This window comes from Lucilia cuprina, chromosome 2 (assembly GCF_022045245.1).
Source record: "Lucilia cuprina isolate Lc7/37 chromosome 2, ASM2204524v1, whole genome shotgun sequence".
Classification (NCBI taxonomy): domain Eukaryota; kingdom Metazoa; phylum Arthropoda; class Insecta; order Diptera; family Calliphoridae; genus Lucilia; species Lucilia cuprina.
This window is the reverse complement of record NC_060950.1, coordinates 60,752,029-60,759,138: the sequence shown is the minus strand read 5'-3', so window position 1 is coordinate 60,759,138 and position 7,110 is coordinate 60,752,029.

Genomic DNA, 7,110 nt, shown 5'->3' with positions numbered 1-7,110 from the left:
TAACTTACTAACTTACTAACTTACTAACTTACTAACTTACTAACTTACTAACTTACTAACTTACTAACTTACTAACTTACTAACTTACTAACTTACTAACTAACTAATACGTCTGCGATACAAAAGTGTAGTATTCCAAAATGACAACACTTTACGTAAAAGCAGTAGGAAAGTTTTTCCTCACCCTATTTGTTGTCCCTCCCTCCCAGGGATACTTTACACTTCAGAATGTGTAGGTCTGTTTACCTCTTGATTACTTAATAGAGTCTGAAGCACTGGGAAACACCTTTTACCTAAAATATTAAATCAAATCTACTCCATAAAATATTGAACCAAAGTTTCCCATGTCATGTACATTAGGGTGACCCGTGGACAGATGATGCGTTTTAATGAAATAAATAACTTAACTAAATAAATTTATCTCTTAAAAGTTCCCTATCAGCGATTGAAACTTTTGATATAAGTTTAGAAAATTCTCTGGTCAGTTATTTGTTATTGAGCAATAAGTCCATGATTTCGACAGTTAAAAGATATATAAATTAGTTAATAGTTACTAAATAATAAGTAGTTTTGCTCAACCATTGGCCCTACCATTCATATAAAGGTTCCTGATTGATTGACTCTACGTCCAGAATAAGGCCTTCTTAAGAAAATTAATTTAAATCTTAGTAACTTAGTGACACATAGTTGGTCAAAATGAAATTTAACATTATCAAGTCAAAAATCTCTCTGTCAAATTTGATGAACATCGTTCCACCCTTAAAATATCAATTTCTGAAAGTCTACAGAAACTAGTTTTATATAAATCGAAATTTTTCAAAAATTAAAATTAAATTTGATTTTTAAAAGTAGTTTTTCTCTCTGTGTAGAAAGTTTGATTTCATTGGCTTGTGTTATTAACAAAACTCTATACAGAATTTATTAAACATTTTTACTTGTAAGAAATTTAAAGCAACTTTTAATGTACAAATACATACATATGTATGTACATATGTATGTATGAATGTATGTATGTATGTATGTATGTATGTATGTATGTATGTATGTATGTATGTATGTATGTATGTATGTATGTAAGTATGGATGTATGTATGTATGTGTGTACGCAGTAGTTTACAACATTTACAATGTTTCTGCTTGGCTTTCCACAATTGCAATTGCAACAGCAGCAGGTCATTTGAAATTCGCTTTAAAATATTATGGGGCATTTTAATGTTGCAAGTTGTTTTTGCTTAAACAAGTCATAAACAAGCTACTTGCGTTCTACTCATAAATTAAACATAAAATGCGCAAGTTGCATTTTATATAATTTTTTGTTGTTTTTTTTTACTTTTTTTGTTTTGTTCATTCATTTTTGCTTCTTATGTTTAGATGTTGTACTAAATATATTTATGTTGGCGGGATTTAAAGTTTTTTTTTTTTTTTTTTGCTAACTTTTTTAGTTTCTAAAATGAGGGTATTCGTTTTTTTGTTCATTGTTATTGTGGCGCATATAATTTTTATGTTTTATACGAGGGAAAACATTTTTAAGTTGCGCTATGAATTAATAATTTTCTATAGTTTGAAGGAAAAAAAAAGTGGGAATAAAAATAAAAAGCTTTTAAATAAAACCAACATACTTATGGATGTATAGATGTTTGAAGTTTTTCTTTTTGCCGAATTGTATAAAATATGTAAAAAAGTTATATGAATAAATCATAAAAGTAAAGTAGTTTTATATTAAAAGAAAGGCCACAGGATCATAAATAGTTAATGAAGGATAGTTTGTTCAGCAAGGTAGACTAAATACTTTATATGTAAAAATGCATTCATACAGTTTTTATAGACATGCATAAATGAATTATTAAATTTATAATATTTTCCATTGGTGTTAAAATGTTCAGCTTAACTATTAAAGGGAATAATTGTCGAGACTTTTGTGTTTACTCTAGTCCAGACTACTGTAGCACATTCTTCATACTGTTGACTATGGACAAGATTATAGAGTTGACTATAGACCTTGTGTTGATAGTGTTGAGTATAGTCTAGACTATAGTTGACTATAATTGAGACTGTAATGTTGACTATAGTTCAGACTACAGTATTGACTATAGTCCAGACTATAGTGTTGACTATAGTCCAGATTATAGTGTTGACTATATTCCAGATTATAGTGTTGATTATATTCCAGATTATAGTGTTGACTATAGTCGAGACTATAGTGTTGACTATAGTCTAGACTATAGTGTTGACTATAGTCTAGACTATAGTGTTGGCTATAGTTTTGACTATAGTGTTGACTATATTTTTGACTATAGTCCAGACTATGGTGTGGACAATAGTCTAGACTATAGTGTCGACTATAGTCGAGACTGTAGTGTTAACTATAGTTAAGACTATAGTGTTAACTATAGTTGAGACTGTAGTGTTGCCTAAAGTCGAGACTGTAGTGTTATCTATAGTCGAGACTGTAGTGTTGACTATAGTCGAGACTGTAGTGTTGTCTATAGTCGAGAGTGTAGTGTTGTCTATAGTCGAGAGTTTAGTGTTGTCTATAGTCGAGAGTGTAGTGTTGTCTATAGTCGAGATTGTATTGTTGACTATAGTCGAGAGTGTAGTGTTGTCTATAGTCGAGATTGTATTGTTGACTATAGTCGAGACTATAGTGGTTACTACAGTCCAGACTAGTGTAGCCACTAGTGTAACCCACTTTTGACTAAAGACCAATTTAAAGTGATGACTGTGCAAAGTGCAACATTTAGTGGTTACTATGGTCAAGACTACTGTAGCCTACTATCCACACTGTTGCCTACTGCTGACTTAAGTCCCGACAATTGTCTCTAGGCAATAGTTTTGCCTGTATTCCAGTCTATAGTGTTGATCATAGAGAAGACTATATAAGCTAAAGCTTAGACTATAGTGTTGCCTATAGTCCAAGCAATAGTGTTGCCATATTATAGTGTTAACTATAGTCTGGTAATGGAACGCTAATATAGAGCTCATACTCTCCTTTACACAAGAGTATTTTACTAATACCTAAGCTCTTGCAAAATTAAAAAAATATATATATGTATATGTTACAAAAATGTTTTAAAGGTAATTGGATTTGTGAATGCATTCATTAGTAAAACTTTTGAAATAAAAACACTGAAAAAAACACAGTAATTTTCATTTACTTGTATCTTGTTGAATAACTTTTTCAATTAAATGACAAAATGCAAAAAGCACACAGAAAAAAACAATTTATATGTTAAATTATACACTTATGTGTGGTAAAATGTCATGTCGATTGTCAAACCACACAATGCTTGTGCACTTCAAGCATAATTACACACTTTTAACAAATTTAACAAATAATAACAACAACAACAGCAAAAAGTGCAACAGCATCAACTTGAAAAAAACGACAACAACAAAAGTTATATAAGCACCAGTAATACATAATGGTTTTGGTTATGCCAAAAGCCAGCCCACACCCACACCCACTTAAAAATCCTTTAACATCCCGACACACGGACAAATGCAACAAAATTCAATTAAATGCTCATGAAAATAAAAATGAACAATATAAAGAGGAAATAAAAAACATGTTCAGTAATTTACTTTAAATACATTTACTCGTATATTCGTATGTTAAATGCAGTAAAAATAAAGCATCCAGGATACGTACAGAAATTCATCCATTTCATGTAATTATGATGGTGAAAACAGATATCATTGCAGTTCAGAGAGACTATCGTGCATTTGTTATTTTAACAAACAATAAAGTTATCTTATACATATTAGAGAATTTCTCTAGAACAGTGTCAAAAGTAGACATTTATTAAAATTAAATTAAATAATTATTATTCTAGGTGAAAAAGTTTTCCCTATCCATTGAACCAATAAAAGGTTTGAAGTTTAGATTACTAAATACAAGCTGTTGAATGACTCTAAGTTTGATTACTAACATACCGATTGATTTCCTTTATGCGTTGTAGTTCCCAACAGATTAGTTAAGCTTTGGAAATAAATGCATTTATAGGGACAACTTGTGACCTTGCTAAACTACTGGGCCATTCACACTCATCAAGTTTATGGCCAAAGGGTTGAAATCTTGTGAAACATGCTAGAGTACATGTGTAAAAGTAATGAACTTTAATGTGAGCAAAATTTAATTCTTTTCATTAACGCCCTTTCACAGATGTATTGTCTTGTAAATGCCCTCCTAAGCCGAATTACTTGTTTGAGTTGATACTTTTCATTGTTATGCACTTGAGGAATGCTTTAAAATTTTTTTTGACAAGTTAACACTTAAATGGTTTTATTCAATTAGTGATCCTGATATGCAGACCAGTAAGTTAGTTAGATAGATAGATAGATAGATAGATAGATAGATAGATAGATAGATAGATAGATAGATAGATAGATAGATAGATAGATAGATAGATAGATAGATAGATAGATAGATAGATAGATAGATAGATAGATAGATAGATAGATAAATAAATAGATAGATAGATAGATAGATAGATAGATAGATAGATAGATAGATAGATAGATAGATAGATAGATAGATAGATAGATAGATAGATAGATTAAGTTAGTTAGGGGAATTCTGAGATGCTTTTGTTTTCTGATGAATGGAATAAAATGGTTGATTGAACTGAGTAGAGTATTAGTCTTTAATTTATTAGCGAGTTCACTATAAAACGTGCCCAAACTTATCCTGTAGATCCTGAAATATTCCTACTCCTTATTTCGTACCACTATTTACGTCCCTCGGTGCTGTTGCTGTAACAATAACGTTTATCTCTAGTGTGGTTTTGCGACTTTAAAAGGTTAAGTAATACACTGAGGTGATGAAAATGCTCTAACAAAACAAATATTCCTCATATCATCAAAAACCTTTCATGTTGATTACGTCCTTTCTATTGGTTCTTAATATATTTTGAATGTATTGAGGTTGGCATGGGGTTTCTATAGCAGGATGTTATATAGTTCGAGTACTTGAACAAAGTGCTTGTATATGAAGTGTCAGAACCATGTATAAATATTGGCAACTACATGAGACCACCACGAAATATGGCGGTCAAAGTTAGTGTTAACCTAAAGCACTTCGAGTCTCCAACTATAATAATCTCCTTTTATATTTGCAAAATGTTGTAAAGAAGACAGTGTAATATTTCTACTAAATATCAAAATATCTTTAAGTTTTCAATATTAGAAGCAGAATTGCAATTATTTTCGAAATAAATTTTAAATTGCATTTCTTATGAAAATTCTTTTATAAAGTTTTATATGCCCTAATTCATCTACAACGTCCACAACTATTTCAATTTCATAAAAAGTATTAAAACAAAAATAACCTTGACAAAGTAAGGTTGTCGTAAGTATTAAAATAATTTTCTTTTTGTTTGTTCAAATAAATGAAAAGAACAACAGAACAAATGTTTTAAGTTGTTTCTCATGATAAAGTTAATAACATTTGTTTTATTCGCTTTTTTTTTTTGTCCTGATAACTGGCCAAAAACAATGTTTCTTAGCCATTCCTTAGAATTTGTGTTACTACTGCAACTGCCACATTTCTGGGTGGCAAATAAACAAATACAATGTTAAAAATGTATTTTAAGAAGTTTATGATAAAATAATGACATTGTTTATATAGAGAAAGATTTGTCAAATCAGGGTCATTTACATAATATAATAGAATTACAATTTTTGTTTTTTGGTGGTACTGCTGCTATTGTCATTTTTATTCATGAAATTTAGTTTTGTTTATTTGTTGGAGTAATAAATTGAGTAAAGAAATAAGAAAATTAAATAAATTACTTTAATGATGAAAAAAAAGAAAAAAATTTGAATTTTTTTAAAAATTTTTGTTAATAAAAAAACTTTAGAATTTTACGTATACGTATACTTAACGTATACTTAATATATAATGAGTTTGAGTTAAATGTTACGCATACGTCCAGGTATTTTTCTCTACGAAAATTAGTGATCTCTTAATTGACTAAGAAAATTATATAAATTACCTTAATGTTGAAAAAAGAAAAAATTGAATTTTTGTAATAATTATTGTTAATAATAAAATAATAATTTTACAATTTTAAGAATAACAGGACGTATACTTAATATTTTATGAGTTCGAGTTAAATGTTACGTATACGACCAGGTCTTTTTCTCAATCAATTAGTGGTCTCTTAAATTGATCGATTTTATTGTTGTCTATTACTGCAATCACTTAACATTTTACATAATGTCTAAACTTAAGTTTATTTCGCAAATTGTTCTTTTGCTATTTTAATTTAAAAAGTTTACCTTTTTTCTAGTTTTTCTTTAGTTTCTATTCACTATTGTCTGCTTTATAACAAAGGAAAATGTTGTAGTTTTTCTAAAACATGAAAATAATGTATACAGGTAGACAAAGTCAACCAAGTTGTATGACATGGAGTCTATTAATGGACACAATGCATTGACTTAAAACAATGGATGTCACTTGCAATTGCAGCAGCAATATGAATAAGAAACGATAAAATAAATTCTAAAGATAAAGGGAAAAAAGTATTAAAGAAAAAAATTAAAATGAATTACATGTAATAAGGAATGCACACTGGCGAAATAAGGAAGTTGCTAAAGACACAAGAAAGACAATTAAAATAATCACGCCCTTAAATTTGTAAACATTAGTTGTAATTGGTAGAAAACGTATTAGTTTTTACTACGAAAATGCTGTATATGTTATAAATTGTTTTTAATACAAAGAAAGATTGTAGTTGTTATAAATAAAAAATATTTTGAAATGTATTTAAAATTTAACAAAAATTTTAAAAATTTAGAAAATCATATAGTTGTGATATATATAGCCTTCATACTATTGACTACAGAGTAGTCAATAGTCTTGATATAAAGTAATGTGTAGACTTGACTATAGAGTAGTCTATAGTCTTGACTATAGAGTAGACTATAGTCTTGACTATAGAGTAGACTATAGTCTTGACTATAGAGAAATCTATAATCTTGACTGTAGAGTATTCTATAGTCTTGACTATAGAGTATTCTATAGTCTTGACTATAGAGTATTCTATAGTCATGGCTATAAAGCAGTCTATAGTCTTGACTATAGAGTAGTCTATATTCTTGACTATAGAG